Source organism: Oncorhynchus keta, unplaced genomic scaffold, assembly GCF_023373465.1.
Source record: "Oncorhynchus keta strain PuntledgeMale-10-30-2019 unplaced genomic scaffold, Oket_V2 Un_contig_27655_pilon_pilon, whole genome shotgun sequence".
Classification (NCBI taxonomy): domain Eukaryota; kingdom Metazoa; phylum Chordata; class Actinopteri; order Salmoniformes; family Salmonidae; genus Oncorhynchus; species Oncorhynchus keta.
The window spans coordinates 1-25449 of NW_026285638.1; the positions used below are offsets into that span (position 1 = coordinate 1).

Genomic DNA, 25449 nt, shown 5'->3' on the forward strand with positions numbered 1-25449 from the left:
AGTGGTCCCAGACTAGAGGAATGTTATCTAAACAGACTGGTCCCCAGACTAAGTTATTTCCTGTTAGATGTTCTAGAGGTGTTAGTTCTACCAGCTGTTTTAACAACATGCCACATTTCCAGCTATTTCTCTCAAGGTACGGCTTCATAAGACCGGTGAACTGGGAGGAGCTCCAGTTTGACCAATCAACAGGCATTTCTAACGATGAAGACTTTCCCGAGGAGGAAGACCTATCTGGGATACAGGAGGGAGACTCATCGATGTCACGTGCAGAGACTGATGATGATGATGATGATGACGAAGACTCTCCAAATCCCACTGAAAGCCAAGCCTTCATCTCAGCTCTCAGAGACTTCCAGATGGTGTCCGGCCTGTCTGTCACAGGGCTGTTTGACGACGCCACCAAGGCTGCCATGAACAAGCCACGGTGTGGGGTCCCGGATAAGGAGACGGATGATGCTACTGAGGAAGTACACGACTCCACCAGCTCAGCACTTGGTACCTTTCTAATGGCACTGATGGAAAATATACAGAGGTTGTGGTCATTCAGTAAGCATTTTTAAGCTAGCACTGTTAATACCTACAAAGGTGATATATCACCACCAAGAGCACAACAGAATACTACGGCCCAGTCGGTGATACTCTCAATGATTCTGCTATAAACAACACAGAGAATAACAGCAATACACACAGTCACACAGTGAACGACCCTACCACTGCTAATGACAGACCTCATCAGAGCCCTCCTCCTACCACTGCTACTGACAGACCTCATCAGAGCCCTCCTCCTACCACTGCTACTGACAGACCTCTCATCAGAGCTCCTCCTACCACTGCTACTGACAGACCTCACTCAGAGCCCTCAGAGCTCCTCCCACTGCTACTGACAGACCTCATCAGAGCCCTCCTCCTACCACTGCTACTGACAGACCTCATCAGAGCCCTCGTCCTACCACTGCTACTGACAGACCTCATCAGCAGAGCCCTCCTCCTACCACTGCTACTGACAGACCTCATCAGAGCCCTCCTCCTACCACTGCTACTGACAGACCTCATCAGAGCCCTCCTCCTACCACTGGTACTGACAGACCTCATCAGAGCCCTCCTCCTCCCACTGCTACTGACAGACCTCATCAGAGCCTCCTCCTACCACTGCTACTGACAGACCTCATCAGCATCAGAGCCCTCCTCCTACCCTGCTACTGACAGACCTCATCAGACCTCCTCCTACCACTGCTACTGACAGACCTCATCAGAGCCCTTCCTCCCACTGCACTGACAGACCTCATCAGAGCCCTCCTCCTCCCACTGCTAATGACAGACCTCATCAGAACCCTCCTCCTACCAGTGCTACTGACAGACCTCATCAGAGCCCTCCTCCTACCACTGCTACTGACAGACCTCATCGCCTCCTCCTACCACTGCTACTGACAGACCTCATCAGAACCTCCTCCTACCACTGCTACTGACAGACCTCATCAGAGCCCTCTTCCTCCCACTGCTAATGACAGACCTCATCAGAACCTCCTCCTACCACTGCTACTGACAGACCTCATCAGAGCCGCCCTCCTACCACTGCTACTGACAGACCTCATCAGAACCCTCCTCCTTCCACTGCTACTGACAGACCTCATCAACGTCAGAGCCCTCCTCCTACCACTGGTACTGACAGACCTCATCAGAGCCCTCCTCCTACCACTGCTACTGACAGACCTCATCAGAGCCCTCCTCCTACCACTGCTACTGACAGACCTCAGAGCCCTCCTCCTACCACTGCTACTGACAGACCTCATCAGAGGCCTCCTCCTACCACTGCTACTGAAAGACCTCATCAGAGCCTCCTCCTACCACTGCTACTGACAGACCTCATCAGAGCCCTCCTCCTACCACTGCTACTGACAGACCTCATCAGAGCCCTCCTCCTACCACTGCTACTGACAGACCTCATCAGAGCCCTCCTCCTACCACTGGTACTGACAGACCTCATCAGAACCCTCCTCCTACCACTGGAACTGACAGACCTCATCAGAGCCATCATCCTACCACTGGTACTGACAGACCTCATCAGAGCCCTCCTCCTACCACTGCTACTGACAGACCTCATCAGAGTCAGAGCCCTCCTCCTACCACTGCTTCTGACAGACCTCATCAGAGCCCTCCTCCTACCACTGGCTGACAGACTCACAGACTCCTCTGGAACTGACAGAAGAGCCCTCCTCCTACCACTGGAACTGACAGACCTCATCAGAGCCCTCATCCTACCACTGGTACTGACAGACCTCATCAGAGCCCTCCTCCTACCACTGGTACTGACAGACCTCATCAACGTCAGAGCCCTCCTCCTACCACTGCTACTGACAGACTTCATCAGAGCCCTCCTCCTACCACTGCTACTGACAGACCTCATCAGAGCCCTCCTCCTACCACTGCTACTGACAGACCTCAGAGCCCTCCCTCCTACCACTGCTACTGACAGACCTCATCAGAGTCAGAGCCCTCCTCCTACCACTGCTACTGACAGACCTCATCAGACCCTCCTCCTACCACACTGACTACCTCATCAGAGCCCTCATCCTACCACTGGTACTGACAGACCTCATCAGAGCCCTCCTCCTACCACTGCTACTGACAGACCTCATCAGAACCCTCCTCCTACCAGTACTACTGACAGACCTCATTAGAGCCGCACTCCTACTGACAACCTCATCAGAACCCTCCTACCTGCTACTGACAGACCTCATCAGAACCCTCCTCCTACCAGTGGTACTGACAGACCTCATCAGAGCCCTCCTCCTACCACTGGTACTGACAGACCTCATCAGAGCCCTCCTCCTACCACTGCTACTGACAGACCTCATCAAGAGCCCTCCTTCTACCACTGCTACTGACAGACCTCATCAGAGCCCTCCTTCTACCACTGCTACTGACAGACCTCATCAGAGCCCTCTTCCTCCCACTGCTACTGACAGACCTCATCAGAACCCTCCTCCTACCACTGCTAATGACAGACCTCACCAGAACCCTCCTCCTACCACTGCTACTGACAGACCTCATCAGAGACCTCCTCCTACCACTGCTACTGACAGACCTCATCAGAGCCCTCCTCCTACCACTGCTACTGACAGACCTCATCAGAGACCTCCTCCTACCACTGCTACTGACAGACCTCATCAGAGCCCTCCTCCTACCACTGGAACTGACAGACCTCATCAGAACCCTCCTCCTACCACTGCTACTGACAGACCTCAGAGCCTCCTCCTACCCTGCTAATGACAGACCTCATCAGAGACCTCCTCCTACCACTGCTACTGACAGACCTCATCAGAGCCCTCCTCCTACCACTGGAACTGACAGACCTCATCAGAGCCCTCCTCCTTCCACTGCTACTGACAGACCTCATCAGAGCCCTCCTCCTACTACTGCTAATGACAGACCTCATCAGAGCCTCCTCCTACCACTGCTACTGACAGACCTCATCAGAGCCCTCCTCCTACCACTGCTACTGACAGACCTCATCAGAGCTCTCATCCTACCACTGCTACTGACAGATCTCATCAGAGCCCTCATCCTACCACTGCTACTGACAGACCTCATCAGCATCTAGCCCTCCTCCTACCACTGCTACTGACAGACCTCATCAGAGCCCTCCTCCTACCACTGCTACTGACAGACCTCATCAGAGCCCTCCTCCTACCACTGCTACTGACAGACCTCATCAGAGGCCTCCTCCTACCACTGCTACTGACAGACCTCATCAGCATCAGAGCCCTCCTCCTACCACTGCTACTGACAGACCTACATCAGAGCCTCCTCCTACCACTGCTACTGACAGACCTCATCAGCATCAGAACCGCGTGGCCTCACTGCTGTCCAAGCGGAGACAGAAGAGACATGTGGGGAGACGTGCATGGGGAAACATGGCATTCTCAAAATGGTGCTGAAGTGGAGGCTGATAGGTGAGAGTTACTATGAGACTGATAGGTGAGAGTTACTATGAGACTGATAGGTGAGGTTACTATGAGACTGATAGGTGAGGTTACTATGAGGCTGATAGGTGAGGTTACTATGAGACTGATAGGTGAGGGTTACTATGAGACTGATAGGTGAGAGACAATTACTATGAGACTGATAGGTGAGGTTACTATGAGGCTGATAGGTGAGGGTTACTATGAGGCTGATAGGTGAGGGTTACTATGAGGCTGATAGGTGAGGGTTACTATGAGGCTATAGGTGTCATGCTGCATAGGTGATTCTATGAGACTGATAGGTGAGGTTACTATGACTATGGACTGATAGGTGGGGTTACTATGAGACTGATAGGTGTTACTATGAGGCTGAAGTGAGAGTTACTACTATGAGACTGATAGGTGAGGTTACTATGAGGCTGATAGGTGAGGGTATGAGGCTATGAGACTGATAGGTGAGAGTTACTATGAGACTGATAGGTGAGGGTTACTATGAGACTGATAGGTGAGTCATGAGGAGGACTGATAGGTGATGACATTGAGAGTTACTAGACTGATAGGTGAGGGTGGAGGTGATGAGACTGATAGGTGAGGGTTACTATGAGACTGATAGGTGAGGGTTACTATGAGACTGATAGGTGAGAGTTACTAGGAGGCTGATAGGTGAGAGTTACTATGAGACTGATAGGTGAGAGCTGATAGGTGGGGTTACTATGAGACTGATAGGTGAGGGTTACTATGAGGCTGATAGGTGAGGGTTACTATGAGACTGATAGGTGAGGGTTACTATGAGGCTGATAGGTGAGGGTTATGAGACTGATAGGTGAGAGTTACTATGAGGCTGATAGGTGAGGGTCATTATGAGGCTGATAGGTGAGGGTTACTATGAGACTGATAGGGTGAGTGAGACTGATAGGTGAGGGTTACTTGAGGCTGATAGGTGAGGGTTACTATGAGACTGATAGGTGAGGGTTACTATGAGACTGATAGGTGAGAGTTACTATGAGGCTGATAGGTGAGGGTTACTATGAGACTGATAGGTGAGGGTTACTATGAGACTGATAGGTGAGGGTCACTATGAGGTGAGGTTACTGTGAGGCTGATAGGTGAGGGTTACTATGAGACTGATAGGTGAGGGTTGACTAGGTGAGGGAGACTGATAGGTGAGGGTTATTGAGGGGTTGATGAGACTGATAGGTGAGAGTTACTATGAGGCTGATAGGTGAGGGTTACTATGAGACTGATAGGTGAGGGTTACTATGAGACTGATAGGTGAGGGTTACTATGAGACTGATAGGTGAGGGTTACTATGAGACTGATAGGTGAGGGTTACTATGAGACTGATAGGTGAGGTTACTATGAGACTGATAGGTGAGGGTTACTAGGTGGGGGTTACTATGAGACTGATAGGTGAGGCTTGAGGACTGATAGGTGAGGGTTGCTATGAGACTGATAGGTGAGGGTTACTATGAGACTGATAGGTGAGGGTTACTATGAGACTGATAGGTGAGGGTTACTATGAGACTGATAGGTGAGGGTTACTATGAGACTGATAGGTGAGGGTTACTATGAGACTGATAGGTGAGGGTTACTATGAGACTGATAGGTGAGGGTTACTATGAGGGAGAGGCTGATAGGTGAGGGTTACTATGAGACTGATTGGTGAGGTGAGAGGGTTACTATGAGACTGATAGGTGAGGTTACTATGAGACTGATAGGTGAGGGTTACTATGAGACTGATAGGTGAGGGTTACTATGAGACTGATAGGTGAGGGTTACTATGAGACTGTTAGGTGAGGGTTACTGTGAGACTGATAGGTGAGGGTTACTATGAGGCTGATAGGTGAGGGTTACTATGAGACTGATAGGTGAGGGTTACTATGAGACTGTTAGGTGAGGGTTACTATGAGCTGATAGGTGATAGTGAGGTGAGGGTTACTATGAGGCTGATAGGTGAGGGTTACTGAGGCTGATAGGTGAGGGTTACTGTGAGACTGATAGGTGAGGGTGAGGGTTACTATGAGACTGATAGGTGAGGGTTACTATGAGGCTGATAGGTGAGAGTTACTATGAGACTGATAGGTGAGGGTTACTATGAGACTGATAGGTGAGGGTTGAGGCTAGGTGAGGCTGATAGGTGGCTGGTTACTGTGAGGCTGATAGGTGAGGGTTACTATGAGACTGATAGGTGAGGGTTAGGGTTGTGAGACTGATAGGTGAGAGTTACTATGAGACTGATAGGTGATGAGTCATTATGAGCTGATAGGTGAGGGTTACTATGAGACGATTGGTGATGGCTGATAGGTGAGGGTTACTATGAGACTGATAGGTGAGGGTTACTATGAGACTGATAGGTGAGGGTTACTGTGAGACTGATAGGTGAGGGTTACTATGAGGCTGATAGGTGAGGGGGTTACTATGAGACTATGAGAGGCTGATAGGTGAGGGTTACTATGAGGCTGATAGGTGAGGGTTACTGTGAGGCTGATAGGTGAGGTTACTATGAGGCTGATAGGTGAGGTTACTAGGTGAGGCTGATAGGTGAGGGTTACTATGAGACTGTTACTATAGGTGAGGTTACTATGAGGCTGATAGGTGAGGGTTACTATGAGGCTGAGGTGAGGGTGAGGCTGATAGGTGAGGGTTACTATGAGGCTGATAGGTGAGGGTTACTATGAGACTGATAGGTGAGGTTACTATGAGACTGATAGGTGAGGGTTACTATGAGGCTGATAGGTGAGGGTTACTATGAGGCTGATAGGTGAGGGTTACTATGAGACTGATAGGTGAGGGTTCTATGAGGCTGATATGAGGGTTACTATGAGGCTGATAGGTGAGGGTTACTATGAGGCTGATAGGTGAGGGTTACTGATAGGTGAGGTTACTGAGCTGATAGGTGAGGTTACTATGAGACTGATAGGTGAGGTTACTAGAGAGATTGAGAGTTACTATGAGGCTGATAGGTGAGGGTTACTATGAGACTGATAGGTGAGGGTTACTATGAGGCTGATAGGTGAGGGTTACTATGAGACTGATAGGTGAGGTTACTATGAGACTGATAGGTGAGGGTTACTATGAGGCTGATAGGTGAGGGTTACTATGAGGACTGATAGGTGAGGGTTACTGTGAGGCTGATAGGTGAGGGTTACTATGAGACTGATAGGTGAGGGTTACTATGGGACTGTTAGGTGAGGGTTACTATGAGGCTGATAGGTGAGGTTACTATGAGACTGATAGGTGAGGGTTACTAGGGTTGAGACTGATAGGTGAGGGGTTACTATGGTTACTATGAGACTGATAGGTGAGGTTACCTTATGATGCTGATAGGTGAGGGTTACTGTGAGACTGATAGGTGAGGTTACTATACTGATAGGTGATGGGTTATTTATGAGGCTGATAGGTGAGGGTTACTGTGAGACTGATAGGTGAGGGTTACTATGAGGCTGATACCAGGTGAGGGTTACTATGAGACTGATAGGTGAGGGTTACTATGAGACTGATAGGTGAGGGTTACTATGAGGCTGATAGGTGAGGGTTACTATGAGACTGATAGGTTTTGATTCAAACATGATGGTTACTCTGATGGACTGATTAGTGATGTACCTGCCTGCCTTATGAGGCTGATAGGGGTGAGGTTACTGTGAGGCTGATAGGTCAGGGGTTACTATGAGGCTGATAGGTGAGACAGGTTACTGTGGAGGCTGATAGGTGAGAGTTACTATGAGACTGATATAGGTGAGGGATAGGTGAGTGGTTACTATGAGGCTGATAGGTGAGGGTTACTATGAGGCTGATAGGTGAGGTTACTATGAGGCTGATAGGTGAGTGGTTAAATTAGGGCTATGAGGCTGATAGGTGAGGTTACTATGAGACTGATAGGTGAGGGTTACTATGAGGCTGATAGGTGAGGGTTACTATGAGGCTGATAGGTGAGGGTTACTATGAGGCTGATAGGTGAGGGTTAATATAGGGCTTATGGTTAGCCTAGTGGACTGATAGGTGAGGGTTACTATGAGGCTGATAGGTGAGGGTTACTATGAGGCTGATAGGTGAGGGTTACTGATGAGACTGATAGGTGAGGGTTACTATGAGGGCTTAGGTGAGAGACTATGAGGAGATAGGTGAGGGTTACTATGAGACTGATAGGTGAGGGTCACTATGAGGCTGATAGGTGAGAGTTACTATGAGGCTGATAGGTGAGGGTTACTATGAGACTGATAGGTGAGGGTCATTGAATACTAGGCTGATAGGTGAGAGTTACTATGAGGCTGATAGGTGAGGGTTACTATAAAGTTACCTTAGAAATGTTGAATCAACTGGATGGACTAAGTCAACCATTCATGAATTGACTATTTAACTCAATGTTCAAAGCCACTGATAGGGTGAGGGTTACTATGGGAGCTGATAGAGTGACCTACCTGTGTGGTGGCCTTGTTCATTTCTAGGAGAGGGCTACAGCAGTCAGCTGACCTACCTACAGGACCAGAGACACATCATCAGCCTGGCCTCAGGATGTGGAGCGAGGTGTCTCCCCTGGAGTTTATAGAGACACATCTCTCACCTGGCGGATGTAGACATCAAACTGGGTTTTGGAACAGGTGGGTCTACGTATTAGCCTGGGCACCAGTCCGTTTCTGCTAACATACCTACCTCCTTACCTACCTACCTACCTAATACCTATCTACACAAAGTACACCTACCTACACCTGTCTACCTAAAACAGACTACCTACCCAGTCTACGTACCTCACATGCCCTGTCTTAGACAATATTACCTGCCTGTTTTTGGGATGAATTGCCTATCTACACCTGTCTACCTACCTACACCTGTCTATCAACTACCTAGCCTGGTCTGCCTGCCTGTACCTGCCTGCCTCTTGTTGCCAGCTGCCTGCCTATCTACAGCACTAAGCAGATCACGGACCACCTACCTTACCACCTTACCTACCTACACCTTCCCTGAAAATGGGTCTACCTTTACCTACCTATCTAACCTTTTATACCTACACCTTTTTGTAGAGGCAATGACCTACCTACCTACCTATAGTGTACCTACACCTGTCTACCTACCTACACCTGTCTACCTCAACCTACCTGCAGGGAGACACCTTGGGACCTGCACCTACCAGAAGTTTGATGGTACTGACCTACCTACCTACCTACCTCACGCCTGGTACCTCCTGGGAGACATTGTCTACCACCTACCTACGATACCTACCTGAACATTTACACCTGTCACCAAACACTGTCTACCTGGGACCTACCTACCTACCAAAGTGAGTACCTACACCTGTTTTGATTCAAACATGATGGTTATCTGTAATATCCAATGACTGTTGTGATTTGTGATGTACCTACCCCTGCCTTCCCTACCTACCTACCTACCTACCTATAAGACAAACTACCATTCATGTAAATATCTAGAAAACCCTCAGGGCTGGCTGACCTGTCTGCCTGCCTGCCTGCCTGGAGACAGGTAGCCTAGTGGTTACCTAATTGCCTGTCTGCCTAGAGTTAGAAATATCAGGTACCTACAGTGCCTAGCCTAGGGGGCTGTAAATGTCAGGGCTGAGTGAGCACCTCTAGGGGGAGACAGGTTCAACAGCCTGGTGGTTAAATGTCAGGGCTGGAGGTTCAGCTGGTCAGGTAGCCTAGTGGTTAAGGTTCATCAGGCTGAGTGTTTCCCTCTCAGGTAGGAGACAGGTAGCCTAGTGGTTAAATGTCAGGGCTGAGTGAGCACTAGTCAGGTAGCCTAGGGTGGTTAAATATCAGGGCTGGTCTGAGCCTATCAGGTAGCCTAGTGGTTAAATATCAGGGCTGTCTGAGCCCTCAGGGGCTGTAAGGTTAAATATCAGGGGCTGAGTTTCCCTCAGGCAGCCTAGTGGTTCAACATCTGGTCTGTTTCCCTCCAGGGGCTGTCAGGTTCTAGTGGTTAAACCTCAGGGCTGGGAGTGAGGTTCATCAGGTAGGAGACAGTTTAGCTCTAGGGGCTGTAAGGTATCAGGGCTGAGTGAGCCTAGTAAGCTTATCAGGCAGCCTAGTGGTTAAAATGTCAGGGGCTGAGTGAGAACCACTGAGATCAGGTAGCCTAGTGGTTAAATGTCAGGGCTGAGGAGAACTATCAGGTAGGAGACAGGTTGCCTAGTGGTTCAACAGTCTGGTCTGGTTCCCTGCAGGCACTCTAGTGGGGCCAGTAACTGAAAAGTTAATAGCTTGAGTCGAGGTCTGTTTCCTCTAGGGGGCTGTACCCTAACAGTCTGTAGTTTCCCTCAAATGGCTACTCCCTGAATACTAGTCTGGTCTGTTTCCTCGTCAGGTGGCAGTGCATGAGATAGGCCACGCCCTGGTCTGTTTCCATCTAGGGGGCTGGTTCCATTATGCAACCCAGTTGCCCCAGAATCAGGTTTCCCTCGAGATCAACTGGATGGACTGGAAGTCCATACAGCACCCTCTGGTAGGACTACCTACCCATCTACTGTTTCCCTCTAGGTTCACCCACCTACCCACCTACCCACCACCTACCCACCACCACCCACCACCCACCTACCCACACCCACCTACCCACCCCCACCCACCTCACCCACCTCCACCTACCCACCCACCCACCTACACCCACCTACCCACCTACCCACCTACCACCCACCACACACCTGTCTACCCACCACACCCACGCACCACCCACCCACCCACCCACCCAGGTTCACCTGGTCCCATTTCCCTCTACCCACCTGTACAGGTTCAACAGTCACCACCTACCCACACCTGTTTCCCTACCTAGGGTGTCACCCACCTGTACACCTGGTTCACCCAGTCACACCTGTCTACCCACCCACCCACCCACCCACCCACCTACCCACGCCCACCTTCCCTCTAGGGGGCTACCCACCCACCACCCACCCACCTACCCACCCACCTACCCACCCACCCACCCACCCACCCACTCCATTCACACCTGTACCCACCCACACCTGTTTCCCTCTAGGGGGCCCACCTACCCACTCCATTCAACACCTGTCTGGTCTGTTACCCACCCACTCTGTCTACCTACCTACCTACCCACCTAGGTTCAACAGTCTGTCTACCCCACCTGTTTCCCTCCACCCACCAGGGGTTCACACCACACCCGGTACCACCAACAGTCTGTCTGTTTCCCTCTACAGGGTTCACCTACCTACACCTGTTCAACAGTCTGGTCTGTTTCACCTCTAGGGGGCATTCACAGGTTCCAACACCACACCTGGTCTGTTTCACCTAGGGTACCCACCTGTAAGGTTCACCCACCAGTCTACCCACCTGGTCTGTTCACCCACCACCACCACCACCTCTACCACCTGTAAGGTTCAACACAGTGTCTACCTACCCACCCACTACCCACCTTTACCCACCCACCCTCTATAGGGGGTGTACCTACCCACCTACCATCACCCAGGTTCACCTACCAGTCTGGGCTGTAAAGTTCAACCCAGTCTGGTCTGTTTCTTAGGGGGTTGTAAGGTTCAACAGCCTGGTCTGTCTAGGGGCCAAAAGGTTCAACAGTCTGGTCTGTTCCCTCTAGGGGGCTGTAAGGTTCAACAGTCTGGTCTGTTTCCCTCTAGGGGCTGTAAGGTTCAACAGTCTGGTCTGTTTCCCTCTAGGGGGCTGTAAGGTTCAACAGTCTGGTCTGTTTCCCTAGGGTGCTGTAAGGTTCAACAGGGGTGCTGTAAGGTTCAACAGTCTGGTCTGTCTGTTTCCCTCTCCAGGGGGCTGTAAGGTTCAACAGTCCTGGTCTGTTTCGTTTCCAGGGGCTGCAAGGTTCAACAGTCTGGTAGGGGGCTCAACAGTCTTCTGTTTCTAGGGGCTGTAAGGTTCAACAGTCTGGTTTCCTCCAGGGGGGCTGTTTCCAGTCTCTAGGGGGCTGTAAGGTTCAACAGTCTGGGTTTCCCTCTAGGGGGTGTTCCCTCTAGGGGGCTGTAGGTTCAACAGTCTGGTCTGTTTCCCTCTAAGGTCTAGGGGGCTGTAGTCTGGTCTGTTTCCTCCAGGTTCAACAGTCTGGTCTGTTTCCCTCTAGGGGCTGTAAGGTTCAACAGTCTGGTCTGTTTCCTCTAGGGGGCTGTAAGGTTCAACAGTCTGGTCTGTTTCCCTCTAGGGGGCTGTAAGGTTCAACAGTCTGGTCTGTTTCCCTCTAGGGGCTGGCTGTAGGGTGCTGTTCAACAGTCTGGTCTGTTTCCCTCTAGCTCCGTTTCCTTTCAGGGGCTGTAAGGTTCAACAGTCTGGTCTGTTTCCCTCTAGGGGGCTGTAAGGTTCAACAGTCTGGTCTGTTTCCCTCTAGGGGGTCTGTTCAACAGTCTGGTCTGTTTCCCTCTAGGGTGCTGTAAGGTTCAACAGTCTGGTCTGTTTCCCTCTAGGGTGCTGTAAGGTTCAACAGGGGGTCTGGTCTGTTTCCCTCTAGGGGCTGTAAGGTTCAACAGTCTGGTCTGTTTCCCTCAGGGGGCTAGGGTGCTGTAAGGTTCAACAGTCTGGTCTGTTTCCCTCTAGGGGCTGTAAGGTTCAACAGTCTGGTCTGTTTCCCTCTCCAGGGGGCTGTAAGGTTCAACAGTCTGGTCTGTTTCAACCCTCTAGGGGGCTGTAAGGTTCAACAGTCTGGTCTGTCTTCCCTCTAGGGGGCTGTAAGGTTCAAACAGTGTCTGGGTCTGTCTGGTCTGTTTCCCTCTAGGGGGCTGTAAGGTTCAACAGTCTGGTCTGTTTCCCTCTAGGGGGCTGTAAGGTTCAACAGTGTCTGGTCTGTTTCCCTCTAGGGGGCTGTAAGGTTCAACAGTCTGGTCTGTTTCCCTCTAGTGTCTTTGGTCTGGGGGCTGTAAGGTTCAACAGTCTGGTCTGTTTCCCTCTAGGGGGTTGTAAGGTTCAACAGTCTGGTCTGTTTCAGTCCTCTAGGGGGCTGTAAGGTTCAACAGTCTGGTCTGTTTCCCTCTAGTTCAACAGGGGCTGTAAGGTTCAACAGTCTGGTCTGTAACTGCCCAACAGTCTTCCCTCTAGGGGGCTGTAAGGGTCAGTTCAACACAGTGTTTGACTGGATCAGGAAGGAGAGAACCCAGTACGGTGAGGTGGTGATTCGTTTCAACACCTACTTCATGAGGACGGCTGGTACTGGCTCTATGAGAACAGGTAAAAACAGACAAATAATCACAATCTTAAAGTTGACCTTTCCGTTAGTCAGCACCTCTTCAACGACTTTGGGCGTGTGTCAATGAATTCCTACAGACCAACAACTGAATATGTGTATTTTGAAAACAATGAGATAGACTTCCTAAATCATCATTATAAAAAGTATGGAAAAGAGGTTGAAATATATATATATATACAGCACCAGTCAAACATTTTAGAACACCTACTCTTTCAAGGGTTTTCTTTATTTTTACTATTTCTACATTGTAGAATAATAGTGAAGACATCAACACTATGAAATAACACATATGGAATCATGTTTCAACTTGAGGTCTGTTATTGTGAAGTGGAAACGTCTAGGAGCAACAATGGCTAAGCCACAAAGTGGTAGGCCACACAAGCTCACAGAACGAGACCAGCTGAAGCACGTAAAAAATGTCTGTCTCGGTTGCACACTCACTTACCGAGTTCCAAACTGCCTCTGGAAGCAACGTCAGCACAAGAACTGTTCGTCGGGAGCTTCATGAAATGGGTTTCCATGGCCGAGCAGCCGCACACAACCTAAGATCACCATGTGCAATGCCAAGCGCCGGCTGGAGTGGTGTAAAGCTCACCGCCATTGGACTCTGGAGCAGTGGGAACGGGTTCTCTGGAGTGATCAATCCCGCTTCACCATCTGGCAGTCCGACAGATGAATCTGGGTTTGGCGGATGCCAGAAGAACGCTACCTGCCCCATTGCGTAGTGCCTTGGTGGAGGAGGAGTAATGGTCTGGGGCTGTCTTTCATGGTTCGGGCACCTTAGTTCCAGTCAAGAAAAATCTTAATGCTACAGCATACAATGACATTCTAGATGATTCCGTTCTTCCAATGTTGTGGCAACAGTTTGGGAAGGCCCAATTCCTGTTTCAGCATGACAATGCCGCCGTGTACAAAGCGAGGTCCATACATAAATGGTTTGTCGACATCGGTGGGGAAGAAGTTGACTGGCCTGCACTGAGCCCTGACCTCAACCCCATCGAACACCTTTGGGTTGAATTGGAAGGCCGAATGTGAGCTGGACCTAATCGCCCAAAATCAGTGCCCTGACCACAATGCTCCCATGCAGCACTGTTCCAACACCTTTGGGTGGAATTTGAAATTCTTCCCAGAAATGTGAGCAGCAAGGCCAACATCTAGTGGAAAACCTTCCCAATATCAGCAATGTTCCAACATCTAGTGGAAAACCTTCACTAGATGCTCTTGTGGCTGAATGGAAAACCTTCCCAGAAGAGTCCCCGCAGCAATGTTCCAACATCTAGTGGAAAGTCTTCCCAGAAGAGTGGAGGCTGTTATAGCAGCAATGTTCCAACAACTAGTGGAAAGTCTTCCCAGAAGAGTGGAGGCTGTTATAGCAGCAATGTTCCAACATCTAGTGGAAAGCCTTTCCCAGAAGAGTGGAGGCTGTTATAGCAGCAATGTTCCAACATCTAGTGGAAAGCCTTCCCAGAAGAGTGGAGGCTGTTATAGCAGCAATGTTCCAACATCTAGTGGAAAGCCTTCCCAGAAGAGGGCAGGCTGTTACAGCAGCAATGTTCCAACATTTAGTGGAAAACCTTCCCAGAAGAGTGGAGGCTTTTATAGCAGCAATGTTCCAACATCTAGTGGAAAACCTTCCCAGAATAGTGGAGGCTGTTATAGCAGCAATGTTCCAACATTTAGTGGAAAGCCTTCCCAGAAGAGTGGAGGCTGTTATAGCAGCAATGTTCCAACATCTAGTGGAAAGTCTTCCCAAAAGAGTGGAGGCTGTTATAGCAGCAATGTTCCTACATCTAGTGGAAAGTCTTCCCAGAAGAGTGGAGGCTGTTACAGCAGCAATGTTCCAACATCTAGTGGAAAGCCTTCCCAGAAGAGTGGAGGCTTTATTGCAGCAATGTTCCAACAACTAGTGGAAAGCCTTCCCAGAAGAGTGGAGCTGCAAAGGGAGGGACCAACTCCATATTAATGCCCATGATTATGTAATGAGATGTTGGACGTGCAGGCGTCCACATACTTTTGGTCATGTAGTGTATGTACAATTACATTCATTATGTTGTATAAACATTCCCCCAATAATATAAAGATAAATATCTGGATTTTTCAAAACGCACGTAAATATATATAGTTCTTCATTGCAAAGGTTGAAATCGTTCCTCTCTCTGTATGAGGACAGGACCAACCGGACCCGCTATGGTGACCCGGTGGCTCTTCAGGTGGGCTGGCACGGCATACCCACCAACGGGGTTGACGCATGTGTTCACGTGTGGAACAGGAACACTGATGCTGTCTACTTCTTTAAAGGTAATGGAACTGACTAGAGTCTGTCTGTCTGTCTGTCTGTCTGTCTGTCTGTCTGTCTGTCTGTCTGTCTGTCTGTCTGGCTGGCTGTCTGTCTGTCTGTCTGTCTGTCTGTCTGTCTGTCTGGCTGTCTGTCTGGCTCTGGCTGGCTGGCTGTCTGTCTGTCTGTCTGTCTGTCTGTCTGTCTGTCTGTCTGTCTGTCTGTCTGTCTGTCTGGCTGGCTGTCTGTCTGTCTGGCTGGCTGGCTGTCTGTCTGTCTGTCTGTCTGGCTGTCTGTCTGTCTGTCTGTCTGTCTGTGGCTGTCTGTCTGTCTGTCTGTCTGTCTGCTGTCGGCTCTGTCTGTCTGTCTGTGGCTGGCTGTCTGTCTGTCTGTCTCGTCTGGCTGTCTGCCTGCCTGCCTGCCTGCCTGCCTGCCTGCCTGTCTGTCTGTCTGCCTGCTGTCTGGCTGTCTGTGTCTGTCTGGCTGGCTGTCTGTCTGTCTGTCTGTCTGCCTGTCTGTCTCTCTCGATCTCGACTGTGGTTCCATCTGTTAGAGGCTTGAGTCTCCTCTTGACGTTCAACTCTGGCTGTAAATCATAGTCCAGACCTACTCTATCATAAGGCTGTTTTAATTGACTCTTGTTAGTTTAGTTTTTCAGCAAAATTATCTCTGTTATGAAAATATCTGTAGAAGTTGAATAAATATATTTTTATGAATATCTCCTTGTGTACACTAGGCACCCAGTACTGGAGGTATGATGATGACAATGACCAGGTGTTTACAGTGGACCCTGAGGGACACCTCTACCCTAGACTCATCTCTGAGGGGTTCCCAGGGGTGCCCAGTCCTATAGACACAGCCTTCTATGACAGGAGGGACTACCACATCTACTTCTTCACCTAGGTAAGTCATTAACATATTGTTGATTTGACATATGTCATTAACATGTCATTAACATATTGTTGATTTAACATAATTAACATGTCATTAACATATTGTGGATTTGACATATGTCATTAACATGTCATTAACATATTGTTGATTAGCCATATGTCATTAACATATTGTTGATTTGACATATGGGTGGCAGGGTAGCCTAGTGGTTAGAGCGTTGGACTAGTAACCGAAAGGTTGCAAGTTCAAATCACCGAGCTGACAAGGTACAAATCTGTCGTTCTGCCCCCTGAACAGGCAGTTAACCCACTGTTCCCAGGCCGTCATTGAAAATAAGAATTTGTTCTTAACTGACTTGCCTCGTTAAATAAAGGTAAAATTTACATAAATAAAAATATTGTGGATTTGACATATGTCATTAACATATTGTTGATTAGCCATGTCATTAACATATTGTTGATTAGCCATGTAACATGTCATTAACATTATTAGCCATGTCATTAACATATTTCATTAACATATTGTTGATTAGCCCATGTCATTAACATATTGTTGATTAGCCGTATGTCATTAACATATTGTTGATTAGCCATGTCATTAACATATTGTTGATTAGCCATGTCATTAACATATTGTTGATTAGCCATGTCATTAACATATTGTTGATTAGCCATATGTCATTAACATGTCATTAACATATTGTTGATTAGCCATGTCATTAACATATTGTTGATTTGCACGTATGTCATTAACATGTCATTAACATATTGTTGATTAGCCATATGTCATTAACATGTCATTAACATATTGTTGATTAGCCATATGTCATTAACATGTCATTAACATATTGTTGATTAGCCATATGTCATTAACATGTGGTTGATTAGCCATATGTGATTAACATGTCATTAACATATGGTTGATTAGCCATGTCATTAACATATTGTTGATTAGCCATATGTCATTAACATGTCATTAACATATTGTTGATTAGCCATGTCATTAACATATTGTTGATTAGCCATATGTCATTAACATATTGTTGATTAGCCGTATGTCATTAACATGTCATTAACATATTGTTGATTAGCCATATGTCGTATGTCATTAACATGTTGTTGATTTGACACATGTCATTAACATATTGTTGATTAGCCGTATGTCATTAACATATTGTTGATTTTACCGTATGTCATTAACATATTGTTGATTAGCCATATGTCATTAACATATTGTTGATTAGCCGTATGTCATTAACATATTGTTGATTAGCCGTGTCATTAACATATTGTTGATTAGCCATGTCATTAACATATTGTTGATTAGCCATATGTCATTAACATATTGTTGATTAGCCATGTCATTAACATATTGTTGATTAGCCATATGTCATTAACATATTGTTGATTAGCCATGTCATTAACATATTGTTGATTAGCCATGTCATTAACATATTGTTGATTAGCCGTATGTCATTAACATATTGTTGATTAGCCATGTCATTAACATATTGTTGATTAGCCATATGTCATTAACATATTGTTGATTAGCCATGTCATTAACATATTGTTGATTAGCCATATGTCATTAACATATTGTTGATTAGCCATGTCATTAACATATTGTTGATTAGCCATGTCATTAACATATTGTTGATTAGCCGTATGTCATTAACATATTGTTGATTAGCCGTATGTCATTAACATGTCATTAACATATTGTTGATTAGCCATGTCATTAACATATTGTTGATTAGCCATGTCATTAACATATTGTTGATTAGCCATATGTCATTAACATATTGTTGATTAGCCATGGCATTAACATATTGTTGATTAGCCATATGTCATTAACATATTGATGATTAGCCATGTCATTAACATATTGTTGATTAGCCATGTCATTAACATATTGTTGATTAGGCATTTCATTAACATATTGTTGATTTGACATGTCATTAACATGTCATTAACATATTGTTGATTAGACACATGTCATTAACATATTGTTGATTTGCATATGTCATTAACATGTCATTAACATATTGTTGATTGACACATGTCATTAACATATTGTTGATTACATTAACATGTCATTAACATATTGTTGATTGTGTCATTAACATGTCATTAACATATTGTTGATTATGCCATTAACATATTGTTGATTAGACATGTGTCATTAACATGTCATTAACATATTGTTGATTTGACATTAACATGTCATTAACATATTGTTGATTTTGACATATGATTCATTAACATGTCATTAACATATTGTTGATTTTACATATGTCATTAACATGTCATTAACATATTGTTGATTAGCCGTATGTCATTACATGTCATATTGTTGATTTGACAAATGTCATTAACATGTCATTAACATATTGTTGATTTTAGCCATGTCATTAACATATTGTTGATTTGACATATGTCATTAACATGTCATTAACATATTATTTGACATGTCATTAACATATTGTTGATTAGCCATATGTCATTAACATGTCATTAACATATTGTTGATTAGCCGCATGTCATTAACATGTCATTTGTTGTTAATCTCCTTCATTCTTCCTGTTTGTTTTTATTTTATCTGTTTGATTTTGTTATTTAAATGTAAAGTGTTTAGAGATTTTAAAAGCACTTTAAATAAATAAACGATACATTTGAAATGTTCCTCAGCAGAAAACCACCATGAAAACGTTTCAGCAAAGGGCTACATTATTCCCCTCGGAGTTTAAACATTCCTCCTTTAATATTTCCCAATTATATCCAAGTGGAAAAAGAGGAGGAAAAAATGGCTGAATCAGTTGTTAAATATTGTTTTCCGCAGAAAATCCCCATCGGAGTTGTTTTTGTTTTGATAAACTGAACATTTAGCATCTTGTTGTTTAGTCCATTTATCACCGGCCTCGTTTACATCTTTCAACGGTTGTTCATTTCCTCCTCCTGTCATCTAAACACGTAACGGTGTTCCAACAGGTGTATGTGTTTGACGTGACAGCCAACCGCGTGTCCCCAGGCTTCCCCAGGAAGATCACCGCTGTGTTCCCAGCAGTAGTGTCTGGGGATCACCCGGACGGTAGCATAGACGCCGCCTACTTCTCCTACACGCACAACGCTGTCTTCCTGTTCAAGGATACGCAGTTCTGGAGGGTGGTGGGGGGGAGCAGAGACCGCTGGAGGAAACCGGCGCTGCCACGCAACGGCCCGCTGCCACGCAACGGCCCGCTGCCACGCAACGGCCTGCTGCCACACAGGAAGGTGGAGGAACAGTGGTTTGACATTTGTAACGTTCACCCCTCGGCCCTGAAAGTGGCCCGTCGATGAGAGGGGGGCTATGAGGATTCTGTGTAACGTTCACCCCTCGGCCCTGAAAGTGGCCCATCACTGAGAGGGGGGGCTATGAGGATTCTGTGTAACGTTCACCCCTCGGCCCTGAAAGTGGCTCGTCGATGAGGGGGGCTATGAGGATTCTGTGTAACGTTCTCCCCTTGGCCCTGAAAGTGGCCTGTCGATGAGAGGGGGCTATGAGGATTCTGTGTAACGTTCATCCCACGGCCCTGAAAGTGGCCCGTCGATGAGAGGGGGCTATGAGGATTCTGTGTAACGATCACCCCTCGGCCCTGAAAGTGGCCCGTCGATGAGAGGGGGGCTATGAGGATTCTGTGTAACGTTCACCCCTCGGCCCTGAAAGTGGCCTGTCGATGAGAGGGGGGCTATGAGGATACTGTGGGATTAGGGAGCCTGGACCCAGATCGGATGGCACTCGTACCAACTCTAAACATGACACTGAGTGAGGAGCACAGACTGGCCCCGTAGCCATGACAACAGAGTTCCTAAAGCTGGTTTCACAGTAAACTGACTTATATCCATTACATTATAAGGATGTATTAGTCTACAACACATTTCATTCATTATGATAACCATTGTTAACTATTATCAACCTTGTACATGTCCACAATATATATTTAGTTGTTTCAAAAACGTTATTTTAATAGTTTAATGGCCACGATTACAGACACCTGTGACCTTTGACACTATATAAACGAGTCATCCCGCAGTGTTTATACCCTGATGAAGACGGCTTGGCTGTCGAAACGTTGGACATTTGCATCTGAGCTCCTAGAGTGGTGAGGCTCTCCTTTATTTTCATATTGTAATAGTTTACACAATATATCGTTGAAGACAATAATGCCTTTTTTTTGGGGCATGTTCTTATTTTTTCTATGTTGTAAAAGTTTTATTTATAAAAAATCAGTTGTATTATATGGACTGAATTGAATTGACAAAAACAACTCTGAAAACACAGTTTTTAATTAGACTGAGATCAGATACATGTTCCCTATTAAAGATGTGTAACAACAAACACATTGTCTTGGATGTGATTGGCTTCATTTATCAACACCACAGAACACATTCTGGAATGATTGATTGGTGAAATCTCCATGGTAACAGAAAATTCTAAACATTTTGATTTTTTTTCTTTTCTGGTAAAATAATCAATAGGATGGCCGATTTTGTAAGATTTTATAAAGTTAAAATTGTCATTTGAATAACACTGTTTCATTTTTTTAGTGCCATTAAACTCTGTCCCTATTCAAAATGTTTTTTAGCGAGTATTCCTGCAAAATACAAAAGTGAGGGTCAGTCCTATATTCAATTTATCGCAAGTTTTATGGAATTACTTTTGTGCCTTTTAATATCAAGCAAACCTTTTGAATTCGAGAACAAAATTGTCAGTATTGCAAACAAAAAAATAACGATATTGAAGCTAAACATGAACTCACACTCCGTTGTCAGGTGTCCAGTAGAGGTCGGTGTTTGAAAGCAACTTGTAATCGAAGAAAGCACCGAAAAGCACTGAGAAATCAGTGGAATCTCGTATTTAACGATACACAGGTTGAAAAACCACGTGATCGAACGAAGATTACCTTGAAACGAGCATCATCGGTACGTTGTGTCGGTTCAGTAGTGGTTTGAAAACCGCATCGGAGCTCCTCAGGTCGGCCCATTCAGTATTTGAACGGTTTGGATGGTCTTACATTTACATTTAAGTCATTTAGCAGACGCTCTTATCCAGAGCGACTTACAAATTGGTGCATACACCTTATGACATCCAGTGGAACAGCCACTTGCATCTAAATCTTTTTTTTTTTTTTGGGGGGTGAGAAGGATTACTTACCCTTACTTACCCTATCCTAGGTATTCCTTGAAGAGGTGGGGTTTCAGGTGTCTCCGGAAGGTGGTGATTGACTCCGCTGTCCTGGCGTCGTGAGGGAGTTTGTTCCACCATTGGGGGGGCCAGAGCAGCGAACAGTTTTGACTGGGCTGAGCGGGAACTGTACTTCCTCAGTGGTAGGGAGGCGAGCAGGCCAGAGGTGGATGAACGCAGTGCCCTTGCATCCCAATGCTGTGCCGTTGTTAATTCATTTACAATACAGATGCACCGAGCGATAACTGGGAAAGAGGTAAGTTCCCCTGAGAGAACTAGAAGGACGGAGATGAAAAAATTAATAACAAACTAAAATACTAAAATAAATCATTTTTTATCTCTCCCTCCTCCCCTTCTCATTATACAAAATGCCATTCAGCTTGAGCAAGTATATTATTAAAGAATGCAATGTGCAGGGATATAAAATAATAATTTCCTAGCAATGCCTGGAGATAAAGAAGAGGCCTCCGTCCAGGCCGTGTTCCTACAACAACGTTGCAGCCAGACAGTTGTTGGCGAATGGGCTGCTTTCTGCGCCAGCAGCATTTTGTCAATCTGCTTCCTCTACATGTCTACACGTTTACTTAGCAGTCATCTATGTGCTCTCTGTCGAGAGAGAGAGAGACAGTGAGAGAGTGAGAGAGAGAGAGACAAGAGTGTGAGAGGGAGAAGAACAGCGGTGTTGTCATAGCGATGGTGTCATAAAGAACAGATAGTATTTAGGGCTTTCAGATACTTTACACGTGTTTTCTTTTTTTTTCAGTGATTGAAGGAAGGAAGGGTAAAACAAAGTGGGTGGCAACACAAGGACTCTCTCTCTCTCTCTCTCTCTCTCTCTGTCTCTCTCTCTGTCTCTCTCTGTCTGTCTCTCTCTCTGTCTGTCTCTCTCTCTCTGTCTCTCTCTCTCTGTCTCTCTGTCTCTCTCTCTCTGTCTGTCTCTCTCTCTGTCTCTCTCTCTGTGTCTCTCTCTCTCTCTCTGTGTCTCTGTCTCTCTCTCTCTCTCTGTCTCTCTCTCTCTCTGTGTCTCTCTCTCTGTCTGTCTCTCTCTCTCTCTGTCTCTCTCTCTCTCTCTCTCTCTCTCTCTCTCTCTCTCTCTATCTCTGTAAGTCTGTAAAGTCAATGTCTCTCTCTCTGTGTTTTGATTGCATTTGAAAATGGGAAGACTCGGGGGAGATAGCAATTAATTAAACAATTAATTAAAATGTTAACCTCCTCTCTCTCTCTCTCTCTGTTCTCTCTCTCTCTCTCTCTCTCTATTATAGTCTTGACATTATGTATGGTCTTTGATCAGAGTCAATGTTCCATGTTTAACTCAGTATGTGTTGTAGTTTTTGATTGCATTTGAAAATGGGAAGTACGGGACGGGTCCAGAGCAGATAATTGTTCTGTACATTATACCTAAATTAAACAATTAATTAATTGCTTTAACATTTATTAATGTTATCAGTTAAATAAATAAGTCATCAAACCATTTTCCGATCTGACAGACAAACACCTGGTTAGTTGTATGGTCTTTAGGATCAGAGACCTAATGATATACAATAGCTAGAAGGGAAACATTATACCAACATTAACATTAAACCTTAACTCAGTCAGTGACATTATAGTATGGACATTAAACCTAACCCTCTGATTGACGCTAACATTATACCGTAACGTTGAGTACATTGACGGTCCAGACTGCAATACCAATTGTTCTGTACATTATACCTAACATTATACCTAACATTAAACCTAACAACATTATACCTAACATTATACCTAACATTAAACCTAACATTAACTAACATTATACCTAACATTATACCTAACATTATACCTAACATTATACCTAATTATTAAACCTAACATTAAACCTAACATTAAACCTAACATTATACCTAACATACCTAACATTATACCTAACATTAAACCTAACATACCTAACATTATACCTAACATAACATTAAACCTAACATACCTAACATTATACCTAACATTAAACCTAACATACCTAACATTAAACCTAACATTATACCTAACATTATACCTAACATTATACCTAACATTAAACCTAACATACCTAACATTATACCTAACATTATTCCTAACATTAAACCTTACATACCTAACATTAAACCTAACATTATACCTAACATAGGAGACAGAACGCATCTTCTTCCTGAGCGGTATGACGGCTGCGTGGTCCCATGGTGTTTATACTTGCGTACAATTGTTTGTAGAGATGAACGTGGTACCTTCAGGCATTTGAAAATTGCTCCCAAGGATGAACCTTAGCTGATTTCTTTTGATTCCCCCATGATGTCAAGCAAAGAGGCACTGAGTTTGAAGGTAGGCCTTGAAATACATCCACAGGTACACTTCCAATTGACTCAAATTATGTCAATTAGACTATCAGAGGCTTCTAAAGCCATGACATAATTTTCTGGAATTTTCCAAGCTGTTTAAAGGCACAGTCAACTTAGTGTATGTAAACTTCTGACTCACTGGAATTGTGATACAGTGAATTATAAGTGAAATAATCTGTCTGTAAACAAAGTAGATGTCCTAAACGACTTGCCAAAACTATAGTTTGTTAACAAGACATTTGTGGAGTGGTTGCTACCTTTCCCTGCACAGTGAAGTAGAGTGGTAAGTAACTCTGTCATCATTTTCAGAAGAAAAATTCAGACCGGTAGAAACGAGGATAAAGATCATCCCCCGACCGACAACAGCAATCTGTCTTTTCCTATTTTATTAAAATGAACACGCTTGTCATTTACTGACTCCATTATGCTGACGTTTGTGTATGTCATAGGACTGTTGTTGTTGTTGTTGTTGTTGTTGTTGTTGTTGTTGTTGTTGTTGTTGTTGTTGTTCAGTGAGAGGGTTGTGGGCATACATATACCTGTAGCGTGTACTATGTCTATGCACACTAGGTAAGACCTGGGTGGACCATCCCCTGTATTTTGGTGAGTGCGCCAGTTGGGTAAGTAGTGGGAAGGTAAGGTAGGAGAGGGAACTCTTTAACTCTCTTTGCTTTGGTTCCGTCCAGCCCCTTTTCCCCAAAATGCCATGTTCAGGAAATACATTCCCTGTAGAAGGTCATATTCTCTGACTCTGTCATCCAAAACCACACCTACAGTCACATACCTCTATACCTCCACCTACAGTCACATACCTCTTTACCTCCACCTACAGTCACATACCTCTATACCTCCACCTAAATCAAATCAAATCAAATTTATTTATATAGCCCTTCGTACATCAGCTGATATCTCAAAGTGCTGTACAGAAACCCAGCCTAAAACCCCAAACAGCAAGCAATGCAGGTGTAGAAGCACGGTGGCTAGGAAAAACTCCCTAGAAAGGCCAAAACCTAGGAAGAAACCTAGAGAGGAACCAGGCTATGTGGGGTGGCCAGTCCTCTTCTGGCTGTGCCGGGTGGAGATTATAACAGAACATGGCCAAGATGTTCAAATGTTCATAAATGACCAGCATGGTCAATAATAGTAAGGCAGAACAGTTGAAACTGGAGCAGCAGCATGGCCAGGTGGACTGGGGACAGCAAGGAATCATCATGTCAGGTAGTCCTGGGACATGGTCCTAGGGCTCAGGTCAGTTGAAACTGGAGCAGTAGCATGGCCAGGTGGACTGGGGACAGCAAGGAGTGGAGATTATAACAGAACATGGCCAAGATGTTCAAATGTTCATAAATGACCAGCATGGTCGAATAATAGTAAGGCAGAACAGTTGAAACTGAGCAGCAGCATGGCCAGGTGGACTGGGGACAGCAAGGAGTCATCATGTCAGGTAGTCCTGGGGCATGGTCCTAGGGCTCAGGTCCTCCGAGAGAGAGAAAGAAAGAAGGAGAGAATTAGAGAACGCACACTTAGATTCACACAGGACACCGAATAGGACAGGAGAAGTACTCCAGATATAACAAACTGACCCTAG

The 25449-nt window shown here is 45.7% G+C and overlaps 1 long non-coding RNA gene and 1 pseudogene across 2 annotated transcripts; one reads left to right on the plus strand and one right to left on the minus strand.

The window, feature by feature from the left end:
* Nucleotides 1-107: 107 nt before the first annotated feature.
* LOC118382680 (matrix metallopeptidase-21-like) lies at nt 108-19628 on the plus strand (annotated as a pseudogene).
* On the minus strand, nt 1062-3790 carry LOC127922915 (uncharacterized). Of its 2 annotated transcripts, XR_008112782.1 has the most exons (5): nt 3634-3790; nt 3062-3244; nt 1866-1955; nt 1630-1752; nt 1062-1090 (listed from the first exon to the last, which is right to left on the minus strand). It is a non-coding gene; the product is annotated as an uncharacterized LOC127922915 (long non-coding RNA). The 2 variants fall into 2 exon arrangements; XR_008112781.1 differs by lacking the exons at nt 1062-1090; nt 1630-1752 and having other exon boundaries at nt 1844-1955.
* Nucleotides 19629-25449: the final 5821 nt, after the last annotated feature.